Source organism: Onthophagus taurus, chromosome 10 (genome assembly GCF_036711975.1).
Source record: "Onthophagus taurus isolate NC chromosome 10, IU_Otau_3.0, whole genome shotgun sequence".
Lineage (NCBI taxonomy): Eukaryota > Metazoa > Arthropoda > Insecta > Coleoptera > Scarabaeidae > Onthophagus > Onthophagus taurus.
Genome location: NC_091975.1, coordinates 8,019,062 through 8,039,174, shown reverse-complemented (window position 1 = coordinate 8,039,174; position 20,113 = coordinate 8,019,062). Strand labels below are relative to the sequence as shown.

General features: G+C 29.3%; 1 protein-coding gene across 9 annotated transcripts in view; it reads left to right on the top strand.

The window, feature by feature from the left end:
- LOC111419106 (homeotic protein ultrabithorax-like) overlaps nucleotides 1-20,113 on the top strand; it is a 526,223-nt gene that overhangs the window by 309,662 nt on the left and 196,448 nt on the right. For 7 of the 9 annotated variants that reach the window (XR_011641561.1, XR_011641562.1, XR_011641563.1 and 4 more), the window contains one exon: nucleotides 18,567-18,868. The exons of the other annotated variants lie outside the window; for them this stretch is intronic. The gene's annotated coding sequence lies outside the window, so the exon portion shown is untranslated. The remainder of the gene's footprint in view (nucleotides 1-18,566; nucleotides 18,869-20,113) is intronic. 9 annotated transcript variants of the gene reach the window in all.

The window sequence follows — 20,113 nt, the reverse complement described above, 5'->3', positions numbered from 1 at the left end:
CTTTGGCATTCCTAACTATTCTTGGAATGCCAAAATATGCTTAAAAATATCCTTAGAAACCTTAATAAAGATGAAATCTTTGATAATCCCTAAGTATTGCATAAATATCCCGTAAACATCAAAAATTGACATCCCTAGATCATTAAATACTTTAAAACAGTCTGTGGAAAAGCTCAGAAATTACTTTTACGTAGTCAGAATTACTTAGTTATCTCTAAAAATATTTAGACATTCCTAAATACTCTTAGAATCCCTAGAGCATCAATCTAGATGTTCCTAAATCATGAAATATTTCGAGGAAATTTTTGGAAAAGGTAAAATAAAATATTTGCAAGTACTTAATTATCTCTAAACATGCTTTGGCATTCCTAACTATTCTTAGAATACCTAAATATGCTTAAAAATATCCTTAGAAACTTTTATAAAGATGAAATTTTTGATAATCCCTAAGTATTGCATAAATATCCCTTAAACATCAAAAATTGACATCCCTAGATCATTAAATACTTTAAAGCAGTCTGTGGAAAAGCTCAGAAATTACTTTTACGTAGTCAGAATTACTTAGTTATCTCTAAAAATGTTTAGACATTCCTAAATACTCTTAGAATCCCTAGAGCATCAATCTAGATGTTCCTAGATCATGAAATATTTCGAGGAAATTTTTGGAAAAGGTAAAATTAAATATTTGCAAGTACTTAGTTATCTCTAAACATGCTTTGGCATTCCTAACTATTCTTGGAATGCCTAAATATGCTTAAAAATATCCTTAGAAACCTTTATAAAGATGAAATTTTTGATAATCCCTAAGTATTGCATAAATATCCCTTAAACATCAAAAATTGACATCCCTAGATCATTAAATACTTTAAAGCAGTCTGTGGAAAAGCTCAGAAATTACTTTTACGTAGTCAGAATTACTTAGTTATCTCTAAAAATGTTTAGACATTCCTAAATACTCTTAGAATCCCTAGAGCATCAATCTAGATGTTCCTAGATCATGAAATATTTCGAGGAAATTTTTGGAAAAGGTAAAATTAAATATTTGCAAGTACTTAGTTATCTCTAAACATGCTTTGGCATTCCTAACTATTCTTGGAATGCCTAAATATGCTTAAAAATATCCTTAGAAACCTTAATAAAGATGAAATTTTTGATAATCCCTAAGTATTGCATAAATATCCCTTAAACATCAAAAATTGACATCCCTAGATCATTAAATACTTTAAAGAAGTCTGTGGAAAAGCTCAGAAATTACTTTTACGTAGTCAGAATTACTTATTTATCTTTAAAAATATTTAGACATTCCTAAATACTCTTAGAATCATCCCTAAATGCTTAGCTATACATTTTTTTTTCTATATTTTTTTTTAATTGAGACGTCTTTCTTTTCTGGTTTCCGAACCGATTCGAAACCGTCCCCTCCGTGTCATAAAAATAATTCAGGTCCGCCAACGTAACCTTATTTATCTCGTCCCTTTTCCAGTATGGACGTTGTCCCCATGTTTAACATTCGCTCCGATGGCCGGTTAAAACCATTAACAGGTCGCCGTTTTTGGTGTACTTCTTCGCGGATGGAGAACGGAATCTCTCTCGTGACCAGTACGATATAAACGCGTTGTGCGGCAGAGAAAGATAGAGGAGAAATCCGTTTTAGAGAAATTCTAGACTAAACGGTGCCTCGAATCAACGTTATGAAATATTCAGGGAGTCACGACTCCGGTGGGCAACTGTGGTTATTAGGAGATAACGACCTGGAGGATGAAGTTCAAACGTCAGCCTTGACCTTAGTTGCTTGATTACTTGATGAAATATTAAATTGTATTGGTCCACAAATTAGAAATGAAACATTTAAAACATTTAGTAGATTTTATTACCCGTATAATTGGGATCGTAAATTACTCTTTTATAGGGTATTAAACGCCCTTTAAAAACAATTTAAGATTTAAAACAAAGCTTGTGCGAAGATTTATGGTTTTACGACACTTTTTATTAAAGAATCTCGTCCACTTTTAGACTCTTTTCTGGATGACTTCAAAAGAGTTTACCTTTTTTTGCGAAATAAGAACACTAATGGCTCGTAATGACAGCTTTTAACGTGTTTGAAAACACCTTTACAAAGGTGCGTCGACCTTGGGCCAGATAAAAAGTTTAAAAAAACCTTTTTTTCAAAGAGGATATAAAAGAAATTACCTGGGATACTTATTTTTATTTGAAATTTTAACTTTTTTAAAGTCAGCAGATTTTTGCAATTTTATTCTTAACAATACATTCTTTTACACTTTTGCTCTCAGATGCAGAAAAATACGAAAATTTGATGAATTGGATCATATTACCAAAAAACTTTAACAACAAAGGTTGTAGCAAATTTTATTCATAACAATATTGCTCTCTTACACTTTTGCTCTCATAAAATTTGATGAATTTCGTTCTTTTATTAGTAGTCAATGGTAATACTTGGGAATCGGAACATGTTATAAAAAAACTTTTAGAAGAAAAGTTGTAGCAAATTTTAATCTTAACAATATTGCTCTCTTACACTTTTGCTGTCAGATGGATAAATATTTAATGAAAAATACGAAAATATGAGAATTTGATGAATTTCGTTGTTTTACTAGTTATCAATGATAACACTTGGAAATCCGAGTCTATTACAAAAAAACTTTTGGATCGAAAAGTATAACAAATTTTGTTTGTAACAATATTGCACTCTTACACGTTTGCTCTCATATGGATAAAAATCAAGAAAAACAAGAAAATATGAAAATTTTATGAATTTCGCCCTTTTACTAGTAGTCAATGGTAATACTTGGGAATCCGAACATGTTATAAAAAAACTTTTAGAACAAAAGTTATAGCAAATTTTATTCTTAACAATATTGCTCTCTTGCAGTTTTGCTCTCAGATAGATAAATATCATGAAAAATACGAAAATATGAAAATTTAATAAATTTCGTTGTTTTACTAGTTATCAATGGTGACACTTGGGAATCCGAGCCTATTACAAAAAAACTTTTGAAACGAAAGATGTAACAAATTTTGTTCGTAACAATATTGCTCTGTTGCACTTTTGCTCTCAGATGGATAGATATCAAGAAAAACAAGAAAATATGAAAATTTTATGAATTTCGCCCTTTTACTAGTAGTCAATGGTAATACTTGGGAATCCGAACATGTTATAAAAAAACTTTTAGAACAAAAGTTATAGCAAATTTTATTCTTAACAATATTGCTCTCTTGCACTTTTGCTCTCAGATAGATAAATATCATGAAAAATACGAAAATATGAAAATTTTATAAATTTCGTTGTTTTACTAGTTATCAATGGTGACACTTGGGAATCCGAGCCTATTACAAAAAAACTTTTGGAACGAAAGATGTAACAAATTTTGTTCGTAACAATATTGCTCTGTTGCACTTTTGCTCTCAGATGGATAGATATCAAGAAAAATACGAAAATATGAAAATTTGATTAATTTCGCTCTTTTACTAGCAGTCAATGGTAATACTTGGGAATCGGAACATGTTATAAAAAAACTTTTAGAAGAAAAGTTGTAGCAAATTTTATTCTTAACAATATTGCTCTCTTGCACTTTTGCTCTCAGATTGATAGATATCAAGAAAAATACGAAAATATGAAAATTTGATTAATTTCGCTCTTTTACTAGCAGTCAATGGTAATACTTGGGAATCGGAACATGTTATAAAAAAACTTTTAGAAGAAAAGTTGTAGCAAATTTTATTCTTAACAATATTCCTCTCTTGCACTTTTGCTCTCAGATTGATAGATATCAAGAAAAATACGAAAATATGAAAATTTGATTAATTTCGCTCTTTTACTAGCAGTCAATGGTAATACTTGGGAATCGGAACATGTTATAAAAAAACATTTAGAAGAAATGTTGTAGCAAATTTTATTCTTAACAATATTGCTCTCTTGCACTTTTGCTCTCAAATTGATAGATATCAAGAAAAATACGAAAATATGAAAATTTGATTAATTTCGCTCTTTTACTAGCAGTCAATGGTAATACTTGGGAATCGGAACATGTTATAAAAAAACTTTTAGGACAAAAGTTGTCGCATATTTTATTCTTAACAATATTGCTCTTTTGCATTTTTGCTGTACGATGGATATATATCGAGCGAAATACGAAACTATGAAAATTTCATGAATTTATTGCTTTGTCAAATTATTAATGGTAACACTCGGAAATCAAAGTATTTTACAAAAAAGCTGATGGAACAAAGCAGATTGTTTTTCTGAAAAGATCATACTTTTATTGATAATATGGATAAATTTCATAAATATTTTCCAAAAAACTGATTTTTCACAATTTTTTATAAATAATCAAAGCAAAATGAAAGATCTTAAAAATTGTGACAACTTTGACAACTTGTATCTAAAAAACTAAACTAGATTTTTCAAAGCAGATTGTTTTCCCGAAAATATCACACTTTTATTGATAAGCTGGATAAATTTCATAAATATTTTTCAAGAAACTAATTTTTTACAATTTTTTAAATATGATCAAAACGAAATGAAAAATTTTAGAAATTGTTGCATCTTTAATTACTTATATCTCAAAAACTAAACGAGATATTTCAAAGCAGATTGTTTCCCTGAAAAGATCACACTTTTATTAATAATATGGATAAATTTGAAAAATATTTTCCAAAAAACTGATTTTTCACAATTTTTTAAAGATAATTATAGCAAAATGACAACTTTTGGAATATTTTACAATATATGTGACTTTTTAAAGATTTATATATTTATACATTTTGTAAAATATTCCAAAAAAAAACCGCCGTTTCTAATCGAAACCAAACTACAAGAATCTTAAACAATAAGAAAAAAAGGTTTAGAAAGGGTGACAGGACCAATAAAACAGTCAAAAGAGTATTGTTTTGCGAGTTTTTTCTTTTACAGCCGGTCATAAAAAACCCGAACCGACCTTGTATCTTCAAAGAAACCCTTTCTTAAAAAAAATCTTTTTTCTTAAACAACTAAAAGGATTCCGATTTTTGTTTTTGGGGGGTTGAAGGAAAATCCGCGTTTAGTCTTCTTTTAACCTTTAAACGTTGAACGTTTCTTCGTCGGAAACGCGAAGAGATCAAAAGAAATTGTAAATCGAAGATCAAAGAAATCCTTCCTCCGGACGCGCGATCGATAGATTTCGTTACGTCACGCCGCAAAAGGAGAGGAATGTGCGGGAAATTAACAATCATTATTGATTAGTTAGTTAATGGTGGAAAAGAATCAATAAATTTTTTTGTCACGGTGAGTTTATAGAAAATAATTAATGTTTAAGATAAATTAAATAGTCATTGATTTTGCGTATAATAATTGATAAATTTGCATTTCGAAACGAACAGCTAGATTTTAGAGCCTCGGGTTTAGTCTACGTAAGCGTGATTTGTTGCTGTTGAGGCCTGAAGATTGCTGCTTCAGGTTTAAATCAGCACTTCTAACAAGCGGAATTTATTTATGGGATGTGTTAAGAACGTGTAGGATGGCGTTAAAAGAAACAATCCCAAAACTATTTACTTTGTAATCGTATGTTTGAAAAAAACGGTCTTTTATCAGTCGTAAAATGAAAATAAATAATAATCGTGAGGAAGGAGAAATCGATTTATTACACGTAACGAGTTCGTGTACGAGGACGCAGGTCCGGGGTAAGGTGATAAGAAACGCCGTCGAAATAAAAACAATAAAGGTAAAAAAATAACGAGAAAGAGTGGTTTAAAAAACGACGCACTCCGGCGCGACGGATAAGACAAAAAGAGCACAAAAGGCGAAAGTCCGAACGGCAAAAAGTCCAAGTGGAGTAGAGAGAAAAGAGGAACGGCTGATGTTTTATGTCCGCCGAGGGCCCCGCCGTACAAGATAACTGGTTCTCGGAGCAATTTCATGGCGGCCTTTTGGTTTTTCAGACCGGTTCCTCTGAAATACGCGCCCCGTTTTAATTAAAACGGTTAATTATTACAATTAAACGGCGGCGATCGGCCGCGTATTGTTTTTCAAAAACTATTGAGATGTCGCGATTTTATTTCCTCTGCGGTGGTTGTTTCGAGATTATAAGAATACGAAACTTCTTCGAACCGGTGCCGGTGGTGGTGGTGCTTGAGAGAGATCATTTTATGCCGTTGTTGGCCGTTTCGCAACGCTAAGTCCGGAATATTAACGACCGCCGTTGCTCTATTAAGTGCGCAAGTTATTGCATGGCGTGCAATACGGTCTCCGGTCGTAACTTGCGGTTTCGTTTTTTAAACGGCGCTAAAAATTACCATTTACACGATTCCCGTGTTAATATAAATCCAACTTTTATCCAAACCTTTCTTAACATTAATACACTCGTGTACAAAAAATTATATAGTTATACAACTATCTAATTAATTAACACAGCTTTTATTAAATTAAAAATGTTCTTACTTATTTATATATTTACAAGAAACAAGTTTCGGTAGTTATAAGTACATCTTCAGGACATTTCTGGGCTACCATTACTATATTTTATTATTTTGACAATGATGGTAAAAAACCGTAGTTTTTGAGTTATTTTACTTTGAAAGATTTTTACGACAATCACTACATTCATTAAATGTGCATTTCTTAAATATTGATCAAGATGGAATAACAAAAATTGGTACAATGAAATGTCATTCATAAATAGTTTATAAATTTAATTAAAGTTTTACTATACTCAACTGCTCCTAAGTCTCAAAATTGACGTTTTTTGCTAAAATTCTTATGATAACTTATCTCAAAAATTAAAAACTTTGGGTAAGAATAATCTTATTAAAAATTGTTCATAATAAACCACAAAAACATAATCCATAATCAATTTTATTCCAACCATCTCATATTTGTAGTTATAAACCATTAAATCCTCAAATCTTTAAATTGACGTTTTTGAATAAGTGTTCTTTATAACTCGAAAATTAAAAATGCTAAGAGAAAATGTTAAGGATAAATATTATTCGTAATAAGTCAACATAATATTATCCACAAGCGATTATAACTTAATTAGTTTTGTTACCAACCTAACTAATTTAAAATCCGAAAAATTAGCAATTTGTGGCATTAACAACAAATTTGGTTTTAACTTTAAAATTAAAAAGTGTAGAAGGGAGTGATATTAATAAAAATTGTTCATAACAAATCACAAAAAGTTAATCTAACAACAATTTTATTCCAACTATTTCGCATTTCTATTTATAAACGATTAAAATCCTAAATCTCAAAATTGACGTTTTGGGGTGAAATTCTTGTAATAACTGTATCTCAAAAATTAAAAACTTTGGATGAAAATAATCTTATTAAAAATTGTTCATAATAAACCACAAAAACATAATCCATAATCAATTTTATTCCAACCATCTCACATCTGTAGTTATAAACAATTAAATCCTCAAATGTTTAAATTGACGTGTTTGAAAAAGTGTTCTTTATAACTCGAAAATTAAAAATGCTACAAGAAAATGTTAAGGATGAAAATTATTCGCAATAAATCAATATAATATTATCCGCAAGCGATTATAACCTAACTAGTCTTATTACCAACCTAACTAATTTAAAATCCCAAAAATTATCAATTTGTGGCATTTAACAACAAATTTGGTTTTAACTTCAAAATTAAAAAGTGTAGAAGGGAGTGATATTAATAAAAATTGTTCATAACAAATCACAAAAAGTTAATCTAACAACAATTTTATTCCAACTATTTCGCATTTCTATTTATAAACGATTAAAATCCTAAATCTCAAAATTGACGTTTTGGGGTGAAATTCTTGTAATAACTGTATCTCAAAAATTAAAAACTTTGGATGAAAATAATCTTATTAAAAATTGTTCATAATAAACCACAAAAACATAATCCATAATCAATTTTATTCCAACCATCTCACATCTGTAGTTATAAACAATTAAATCCTCAAATGTTTAAATTGACGTGTTTGAAAAAGTGTTCTTTATAACTCGAAAATTAAAAATGCTACAAGAAAATGTTAAGGATGAAAATTATTCGCAATAAATCAATATAATATTATCCGCAAGCGATTATAACCTAACTAGTCTTATTACCAACCTAACTAATTTAAAATCCCAAAAATTATCAATTTGTGGCATTTAACAACAAATTTGGTTTTAACTTCAAAATTAAAAAGTTTAGAAGAGAGTGATATTAATAAAAATTGTTCATAATAAATCACAAAAAGTTAATCTAACAACAATTTTATTCCAACCATTTCGCATTTTGTATTTATAAACTATGAACATCCTTAATCTCAAAATTGACTTTTTTTGCTAAAATTCTTATGATAACTCATTATCTCAAAAATTAAAAACTTTGGTAAGAATAATATTATTAAAAATTGTTTATAATAAATCACAAAAACAATATCCATAATTAATTTTATTCCAACCATCTCATATTTGTAGTTATAAACAATTAAATCCTCAAATCTTTAAATTGGCGTTTTTGAATAAGTGTTCTTTATAACTCGAAAATTAAAAGTGCTAAGAAAAATGTTAAGGATGAAAATTATTCGCAATAAATCAATATAGTATTATTCGCAAGCGATTATAACCTAACTAGTTTTATTACCAACCTAACTAATTTAAAATCCGAAAAATTATCAATTTGTGGCATTTAACAACAAATTTGATTTTAACTCCAAAATTAAAAACTGTAGAAGGGAGTGATATTAACAAAAATTGTTTATAATAAATCACAAAAAGTTAATCTAACAACAATTTTATTCCAACCATTTCACATTTCTATTTATAAACGATGAACATCCTAAATCTCAAAATTGACGTTTTTTGCTAAAATTCTTATGATAACTTATTATCTCAAAAATTAAAAACTTTGGGTAAGAATAATATTATTAAAAATTGTTCACAATGAATCACAAAAACATAGTCCATAATCAATTTTATCCCAACTATCTCATATTTGTAGTTATAAACAATTAAATCCTCAAATCTTTAAATTAACGTTTTTGAGTAATTGTTCTTTATAACTCGAAAATTAAAAATACTAAGAGAAATTGTTAAGGATAAATATTATTCGTAATAAGTCAACATAATATTATCCACAAGCGATTATAACTTAACTAGTTTTATTACCAACCTAACTAATTTAAAATCTATAAAGTTAGCAATTTGTGGCATTTAACAACAAATTTGATTTTAACTCCAAAATTAAAAACTGTAGAAGGGAGTGATATTAACAAAAATTGTTTATAATAAATCACAAAAAGTTAATCTAACAACAATTTTATTCCAACCATTTCGCATTTCTATTTATAAACTATGAACATCCTTAATCTCAAAATTGACGTTTTTTTGCTAAAATTCTTATTATCTCAAAAATTAAAAACTTTTGGTAAGAATAATATTATTAAAAATTGTTTATAATAGACCACAAAAACAATATCCATAATTAATTTTATTCCAACCATCTCACATCTGTAGTTATAAACAATTAAATCCTCAAATCTTTAAATTAACGTTTTTGACTAAGTGTTCTTTATAACTCGAAAATTAAAAATGCTACAAGAAAATGTTAAGGATGAAAATTATTCGTAATAAATCAACATAATATTATCCGCAAACAATTATTACCTAACTAGTCTTATTACCAACCTAACTAATTTAAAATCCAATAAATTATCGATTTGTGGCATTTAACAACAAATTTGATTTTAACTTCAAAATTAAAAAGTGTAGAAGGGAGTGATATTAACAAAAATTGTTCATAATAAATCACAAAAAGTTAATCTATCATCAATTTTATTCCAACTATTTCGCATTTCTATTTATAAACGATGAACATCCTAAATCTCAAAATTGACGTTTTTTGCTAAAATTCTTATGATAACTCATTATCTCAAAAATTAAAAACTTTTGGTAAGAATAATATTATTAAAAATTGTTTATAATAGACCACAAAAACAATTTCCATAATTAATTTTATTCTAACTATCTCACATCTGTAGTTATAAACAATTAAATCCTCAAATCTTTAAATTGGCGTTTTTGAATAAGTGTTCTTTATAATTCGAAAACTAAAAATGTTAAGAGAAAATGTTAAGGATAAAAATTATTCGTAATAAATCAAAATAATATTATCCGCAAGCTATTATTACCTAACTAGTTTTATTACCAACCTAACTAATTTAAAATCCAAAAAATTATCGATTTGTGGAATTTAACAACAAATTTGATTTTAACTTCAAAATTAAAAACTGTAGACGGGAGTGATATTAACAAAAATTGTTCATAACAAATTACAAAAAGTTAATCTAACAACAATTTCATTCCAACTATTTCACATTTCTAGATATAAAGGATGAACATCTTAAACCTCAAAATTGACGTTTTTTGCTAAAATTCCTATGATAACTTATTATCTCAAAAATTAATAACTTTGGGTAAGAATAATATTATTAAAAATTGTTTATAATAAATCACAAAAACATAATTCATAATCAATTTTATTCCAACCATCTCACATCTGTAGTTATAAATTATTAAATCTTCAAATCTTTAAATTGACGTTTTTGAGTAAGTGTTCTTTATAACTCGAAAATTAAAAATGCTAAGAGAAAATGTTAAGGATAAAAATTATTCGTAATAAATCAAAATAATATTATCCGCAATCTATTATTACCTAACTAGTTTTATTACCAACCTAACTAATTTAAAATCTATAAAGTTATCAATTTGTGGTATTTAACAACAAATTTGATTTTAACTTTAAAACTAAATAGTGTAGAAGAGAGTGATATTAATAAAAATTGTTCATAACAAATGACAAAAACTTAATCTATCATCAATTTCATTCCAATCTATCATTATTTCACATTTCTAGTTATCAACGATGAACTATCTCAAAATTGACGTTTTGGGGTAAACTCATTGTTTCAAAAATTAAAAACTTGGGTTGAGAATAATATTATTAAAAATTGTTTATAATATAATAATTCCAACCATCTCGCATGTTTAGTTATAAATCATAAAATTCCGAAATATCTAAATTGACCAATTTGGATAAAAAACTTCGTTATAACGCGAGAAGTAATTAATTTTATATAATTATATAATCATTTATATAATTATTAACTTATTCATAATAATAATTAAATAGGGTCCAAACGATATTTTCAAATTTTTATTCAGAATTTATTTGATATACACAACTTCTCTTTTCGTGTCGAGGTGTATAGTAAATTTTCATCAACCTCGCTCCGTTTTAGCCCCCGAGTTTTCGCCCCCTCTACCCCGTGTCGATGTATTTCCCGGGAATCCGCTTCCACCTTGAATACTTTACGCCTCAGTTTACCGTCGCGTTTTCCCGGTCCAGAACTGCGCAATAATAATCCCGGGGATGGAAACTGCGCCCTTTGCGCATCGCACGGGTTTATAAACGCCCCATTCGGGCGCCCGTAAAGGGGGTCGATACCCCCCGACTCTACTACGAACGCCACTGTTCCGTGCCTACGCGGTCGGGGTCTCGTTGCAGCCCCAGACTACGACAACAAAGAAACTCCAACCTTTTTTTTTTTTTGAAACGAGGACAAAAGATTGAATAGACAAAAGAAAAGGAGACGGAAAGATGTTGCTTCTTTCTTTATTTCTTTGGGATTTAGAGGACATTTTTTTATTATTTTTCAAGATGGGGAATGAGTTTTAAGAGGATCAATTGGGTTTATGAAATCGTCGTTTTGAAGAGGATTGAATTGAAAAATATTACTTTTATAATAGCCATAATTTTCAATTTAACCAATTTTAAAGCAACTTATTTTCTTTTAAAGTGGTTTATTAACACCCCCGCATACAATTTATTTCGAATATTATATTAGGTACTACATTAGCGATTCGAATTTAAAAAAAAATGGCTTTCTCGCGGTAGTTCTGCGCCATTGTTCCGGGGGGAACCGTTCTTGTACTACAAGGTACTTGGAGGGATCGTGAACCACCGCGTTTCCGCGTTATTTCGTGACCGTGGTTCAATTATCTGGGATACGGGAACCATATAAGGTACGACCCTGTCGTGGCCCTCGATAAATCGTTTAATAATCGTGAGTGTGCCCCGCTGGGGGGCTGCTGACCCTCTTGGCCCCCGTTTAACTACAAATGGGATACGAATAGTTTCACCAAAGAAAATGCTTTAAGTAGATTCTTAAAATATTTTCTTTTTAACTTTTTCAATATACTAAATTGAGGTGAATAAAATAGAGCAACGATCGTATAACATCGACCACCAGGAGGAAGATCAAAAAGAAACAGCTCGTTAATTTACAATTTTCGCAGCGGGATAAAATGGTTTCGGAAAAATTTTCTAAAAGAAAAAAAAGTCTTGTTTACTCCGGTTCGTAAACGATTTCAAACGGTTATTTATGTTACCGCCGGTACACTTCATTAAAAACACGCTTTTTCGGTACATAGACTTCGTTCAACCAAAAAAAAATAAAAAGAGAAACGAAAAAATAGCTTGGTCAAGTGTTAATGACGCAACAAACTATCGCCAGATGGCCGTTCGCTATTTTAGAACAATTTAAATACTTGGTGGTGCTTGTAAACGAGCTTTTTCGGAAATCTCGACGCTATCGGAACCTCCTACCAAACAAACCATAAGTCAAACGGTCCCAAAGAAAACCCTTTGTAGTCGATTGATCAACGATCCTCTTTGGATAAATAATTACATTACGTTTTTGTTTTGATCTGAATGCTTTATAACAACGAACTTTTGATTAATCATGTTTAGATAGTTTAAGCTTACAAAAAAAATTCGATTCATTCAATAATTTTTTTTAAATTGTGACGCCATTGCAAGAGACAAAATGACTTCTTCGTCGGATATTTCTGGCTCTCTGCCGAGTAGGGTAAAAATACTTACAGAGGAGAAACCCCGCCGTCGCTGAGTACGTCCGGCCCCCCTCGGCCCCCCAAAGATGCACGCGCGGACTCTTCCTTGCTCGTATATCGTCTGATGGGTGACAGCGACCAGAAATACCCCGGTGAATAACAACGAGAGAGACTCAAAAACGAACGACCGAAACCGCTAAAGGGACTCTAACGTAAGAATAAATAAATATTCGTTTAAAATTTATTATTTTTGAAAAAATTCGGATTTGATGATGAAAAAATGTCACGTAGAAGTGAAGTTTTTTGTTGTGAATCATGGCGTGTGGAAAGATTCGAAGGAAAAGTACGAAGATTAGGATCTTCTTATAAATTATTAAATAGGCGGGATTATCATGGTGTTAGTAATACCTAATAAATTCGTTTCGAAACTATTTAAAAAAGTTTTCTTTTGAAAAAAACTTGGTTCTATCAAGCATCATTTTAACATCAAACATTCAAAATTTGAAATATAAAAAATATATTTGTTATCAAATCATAAACTTATTCAGTCATTTTGTGACTAAACTGTGACTACTTCGTTCTAATAGTTATTTATGTATTTAATGTTGTTAATTTAGTGCGTGTTCAGTTTTTGTGGTGAAATATTTAATGGAAAAACTCTAGAAAGTGGAAATAACAGAGGTATTTTCTGTTGACGACGAAGGAGAAGTAGCCAAAAAGATCTTCCTCCATCCAAATTGTGGGACAAATATGAAAAAGAATACAGAAATTTTATGCACTGGCCTCAAACTAAGAAAATCACAGGCAAGTGTTCCGAAGATGTTCTCCTTGCCTATTTTTTGAAAAACCCAAAAGTATTCAGCAGCTTCTCTGTGGTCATTTTACTCAACGTTGAAAAGTATCCTTGTAATTAAAAATGACATTGATACAGAAATAGAAACCTAAGAAATCGAATGTTTTGTCAAGATGCACTAGATGAAATGTATTTAATGATTAACATAAAGTATTAAATAGCAAATATTTTCCTTCTAACATTTTTAAATATTCAGTTGATTCTCATCGTAGGAATTGCTGGAACATGTCGACGTCAAGAACTTACATTCCCAAAAGTGAACGATGTTAAAGATTTGAATTCGGCAATACTTATTAAATTGAACGAGACTAACACAGAATCATCAGGAATATTTACAACTAGATTATCAACTCTTGGAGTTTTACCATCAAGAATTGCGATTTCTTTAGGACTTCCAAATGCTTCATCGTATACTGGCCATTGTTACCGCAGGTCCTCCACAACACTTTTGGCAAATCATAGAGGCAAGATACTAGATGTTAAGCGCCATAGGGTGGCTTAAAGTTACATTGAAGATTCCGTCCACACCAAAATAGAAACCGCTAAGAAGATTCTTGGAAATAGTTAGAATAAAAATCAGATGCCATTAACATCTACAGCAAGTATGGTCAATAAAGGAAGTAGCAGATTCTTGTTTTGCTGCCAACCTCGTCTTCCAACAACAACAAGAAATTGTAACCAGAAATCTTCTTATTTTGATGTTCAAAAAGATTCTAGCGGCAATAAACTGAATTATGCCCTAAAAATTAGTCTATAAGTAGGCAAAAATCCCCCGAGCCGACATAATAGTATATTAAAAAACAAGTTTCGTAAGACACGTTTAAAATGCACGAATTCAAATTGAAAAACGAGTGGCGAAGCCACGAACTTTTAATGAATGAGTGCTTTAAGTCTTATGAAACGTGTTTTTTATGCTATATTTTGTAATTCGCGTTTTTATCCTTTTTTTTCTCAAAAATAAAATAAATTTTGACAATGTAGGGAAATAGGTATGTAGCAGTTGGTAACACTTGAAAATAGAAATTTGAATTGACAATTAGAAACTGTCAAAACACAAAATGTATTCACCTGACAAAAATGTTTCATGTACACCTCCCAAAATAAGAGAAATTGCTCAGAGTTCAATGTCCTCATCATTGTGGAACTTGTATTCGATGCTAAGAACATGTTTAAACATCCATAGACAAACATTGTCACATTGACAATTAGAGAAATTAATGACCCAATGTCACCAACTTGAACTGATTCCATAAAATGTTACTAAAATCTCATTACAGCATCCGATGGTTTAATGAGTACTGTAATAGCTTTCATTACCATCGCGAATTACAAAAAGTCATTTACCTAACTAGGCTTGTTACCAACCTAACTAATTTAAAATACGAAAAATTATCAATTTGTGGCATTTAACAACAAATTTGACTTTAACTTCAAAATTAAAAAGTTTAGAAAAAAACGATATTAACAAAAATTGTTCATAACAAATCACAAGAAGTTAATATATCATCAATTTCACTCCAACTATTTCAGATTTCTATTTATAAACGATTAAAATCCTAAATCTCAAAATTGACGTTATGAGCTACATTTTTTATGATAACTCATTATCTCAAAAATTAGAAACTTGGGATGAAAATAATATTATTAAAAATTGTTCATAATAAATCACAAAAACATAATCCATAATCAATTTTATTCAAACTCTTTCACATCTGTAGTTATAAACAATTAAATCCTCAAATGTTTAAATTGACGTTTTTGAATAAGTGTTCTTTATAACTCGAAAACTAAAAATGCTACAAGAAAATGTTATTGATGAAAATTATTCGTAATGAATCAATATAATGTTATCCAAAAGCGATTATAACCTAACTAGATTTATTACCAACCTAACTAATTTAAAATCCGAAAAATTATCAATTTGTGGCATTTAATAACAAATTTGATTTTAACTTCAAAATTAAAAACTGTAGAAGGGAGTGATATTAAAAAAAATTGTTCATAATAAATCACAAAAAGTTAATCTATCAACAATTTCATTCCAACAATTTCGGATTTCTATTTATAAATGATTAAAATCCTAAATCTCAAAATTGACGTTTTGAGGTGAAATTCTTGTAATAACTGTATCTGAAAAATTAAAAACTTGGGATGAAAATAATATTATTAAAAATTGTTCATAATAAATCGCAAAAACATAATCCATAATCAATTTTATTCCAACTATTTCACATCTGTAGTTATAAACAATTAAATCCTCAAATGTTTAAATTGACGTTTTTGAATAAGTGTGCTTTATAACTTGAAAACTAAAAATGCTACAAGAAAATGTTAATGATGAAAATTATTCGTAATAAATCAACATAATATTATCCGCAAGCTATTATAACCTAACTAGGTTTATTACCAACCTAACTAATTTAATTAAATCCGAAAAATTATCAATTTGTGGGATTTAACAACAAATTTGACTTTAACTTCAAAATTAAAAAGTGTAGAAAAAAACGATTTTAACAAAAATTGTTCATAACAAATCACAAAAAGTTAATCTATCAACAATTTCATTCCAACTATTTCGGATTGCTATTTATAAACAATAAACATCCTAAATCTCAAGATTGACGTTTTGGGGTGAAATTTTTATAATAAGTGTATTTCAAAAATTAAAAACATTGGATGAAAATAATATTATTAAAAATTGTTCTTAATAAATCACAAAATCATAATCCATAATCAATTTTATTCCAACCATCTCACATCTGTAGTTATAAACAATTAAATCCTCAAATATTTAAATTGACGTTTTTGAATAAGTGTGCTTTATAACTTGAAAACTAAAAATGCTACAAGAAAATGTTATTGATGAAAATTATTCGTAATAAATCAACATAATATTATCCGCAAGCGATTATAACCTAACTAGGTTTATTACCAACCTAACAAATTTAAAATCCGTAAAGTTATCAATTTGTGGGATTTAACAACAAATTTGATTTTAGTTTCAAAATTAAAAAGTGTAGAAGAAAACGATATTAATAAAAATTGTTCATAACATATCACAAAAAGTTAATTTATCATCAATTTCATTCCAACTATTTCGCATTTCTAGTTATAAACGATTAAAGTCCTAAATCTCAAAATTGACGTTTTGGGGTGAAATTCTTATAATAACTGTATCTCAAAAATTAAAAACTTTGGATGAAAATAATATTATTAAAAAATGTTTATAATAAATCACAAAAACATAATCCATAATCAATTTTATTTCAACTATTTCATATCTGTAGTTATAAACAATTAAATCCTCAAATGTTTAAATCGACGTTTTTGAATAAGTGTTCTTTATAACTCGAAAACTAAAAATGCTACAAGAAAATGTTATTGATGAAAATTATTCGTAATAAATCAACATATAAAAATTGTTCATAACAAATCACAATAAGTTAATATGTCATTCCAACTATTTCGCTTTTCTAGTTATAAATTCTTATAATAACAGATTATCTCAAAAATTAAAAACTTTAGATGAGAATAATATTATTAAAAATTGTTCATTCATCTCGCATATGTAATTATAAACCATTAAATATAAAATTAAAGTCACCTTATACATATGACATATTTTTTTTTTTACTTATCTTTTAAAACACCATATAAAAACTCTCATAAAACTCATTATTAAACTACCTGTGGTCTTAAGAACCTGGAACCCTTCCACATTTCCTTGATTTTACTGCTCGTTTTCGGCACGGTTAAAATTCTCTTTTCGTTTACGATTTGTTTATATTATTATTATGCCGGTTTGAGACCACGCCGCCGACCTACGCCAATGACATCCGCCTGAAATCATCAACGTCGTTTTTATCGATCGTTCGATGGCCCGTTTATTATCCACGGATGAAAATCGTTTTATTACGACACCGTAAACACGAGCTTCGTTTAAAATTATCTTTTTATAGCACCTAACTCATTTATTACTGTTTTAATGAATATATTATTTAAAATTTATTATTATCGTTGAAATTGTTGTGAGTGAAAAGAGGAAATCTTAAACTTTCTTGAAATAAATATTCGAGCGTCCTAAAATGGGTTCTGCGGCCATCAGCTCCGAATGAATCAAAGTCGTTGTTGTTTCGGAGAGCTAACCCCGAAGATGCTAACGTATGCGTGGGTTAAGAGTGGCATTAAAGATTGGAGAGTAGCCAAGACGGGAATACAACATCCTAAAGAAAAATTATTATGATCCTCGAAAAGGTTGACGTTGGTGTAATTTTTTCCAACCACAAATACTAATTCCCATAAATTAATTTCTTTTACTTTTAGTAAAATTGAGGAGTATTAAATTTTATTAGAAACGATTTTTGTGAATTTTTCGATTAAAAAACATTCTTTATCGCCGCTAAACGTACCAAATTCGCCCGAAATTACACCTTAAACCCAACCCGAAGTTTTACTTGAACATGAACTTGCACTTTAAAGGTTTTTACTTATTTTGGTGATATTATAGGGTGTATAGAAATGATTGTTTTATACCACAAGACATTATTTATAGTTATATAGGCTTAAATCACAAGGATTAAAAAGATAAATTAACCAAAAAAAGTATCCTTCCCGCATTTAGCACAAGAAAACAACAATAAACTTGAAAGCTTTTAACCTAAAAGCCCACCATTAGACGCAATTGTTTTCAACGGCGAATAAAAAAAGTTAAAGAATTAAGATCATCTATTTTTAAATATTAATTACTCAATCCATGCATAATATATCTACAATACAAATTATTTCAGTTAATTTTCAACACTTACCATAAAAATTCTATTTAAGTATTCTTTTTTTCAGGGAAAAAATAATGAAATAATCCAAAATTAAGAAAACGAAGTGTAAGTTTTTCTTAAAAAACGGACATAAACAAAATAAAACAATCGAAGGACGCCGGATTCGACTGTTTTTAGTTGTAGAGTGGGGGCAACGAAACCCGTCAAAACGGCATCATGGCTGACGCGTCGCGACGTTTGCCGTGTTTTTTCCATAGTTTTCTCGGTTATTTTAAATCGAAATGGTTAAATTTCCGCGTGTGCCTGTTCCGGAAAGACATTGACAACGATTTTCCGGCGAAAATCGATCCGAATCAGCGAAAATCGGTGAGTAACAATCATTATTTTTTTTGTTGAACTTGTAACTCGCCGCTTCGGGATAACCCGCTTTGAGGTTAGAACCTCTTTTGCCCCGCCCATGGCCTACTGCGAAAGGCACGCGTTGCGCTGCCAGCGGCCATTAAACCCAAAACTCACATTGCATTCTGGGTAATCGGCCGAAGGACATGGACGGACACAAAATTAAAAATATTAATTAATTCATTTTCACATTTTCCTTCTAAAAGCATCATCTTTGGGAGAAAATACAAAAAAAATTTATATCTGTATTAATGTTATCGTTAATTAGTGATTTATGACTTTGAGATAAAATTTATTGGATAAACGGGCGGAATTATAAAAGGATAAAAGGAAAAAATGAATGGTGAATTGTTTAGTGTCGGTGGCCTGAAAGATAGGGTTAATTAATCGCGTTCAATTAAATTGTTGCGTGCTTGTTTATGGCGGCGAGGAATTTGTTTTATGTAACTTGAAGTCGTTAGAATAACAAATCTTGTAGCCTGGGTGGTTTTACAACCACTATTTAGTTTATTTAATACAAAGAGACTTTTTTGTGTACGTTGAGCTATTTCGCTTAGTTTAGAAAGTGACAAAATAATTTGAGTCTTTGAATTAATTTCAGACTTTTTCATGAAATTTAGAATCTTTAATTTATTTGACTACTTGATATTGCAGTCAAGGCAACATAGATTACTGAAAAATTTAAAAATTTTAAACTATCTCAACAAATTAATCTCTTTTTATATTCAAGTTTTGAGTTAAACAATCATTTAGATGTTTAAATTGAAAATGATTTCAGTTCCAAAATCTCAGGTTTTTATATGAAACATTTTCTCCCATCATATTTGGTTTTTGAGATAAAAATTTATTTTATTGCCGAAAATGAGAAATCTTTCAATTATACAATTTCGGGTTTGCGCAATTGTCTGGATCAAAGATGGGTTATAAACCTTGATGATAAATTATGTTTAAGTTAATTTTGAATGTTTTTTATATGAAACGTTTTCTCCCATCACATTTGGTTTTTGAAATATACCTTTATTTTAATGCTGAAACTTAGTAATCTTGCAATTCTAAGATTTTAGGTTTGCTTATTTGTATGTATCAAAGATGGGTTATAATCGGTTATGACAAATTATTTTTGAGTTCATTTAGAACATTTTTTATATGAAACATTTTCTCCCATCATGTTTAGTTTCTGAGATAAAAAGCTACTAAATGGGCGAAAATGAG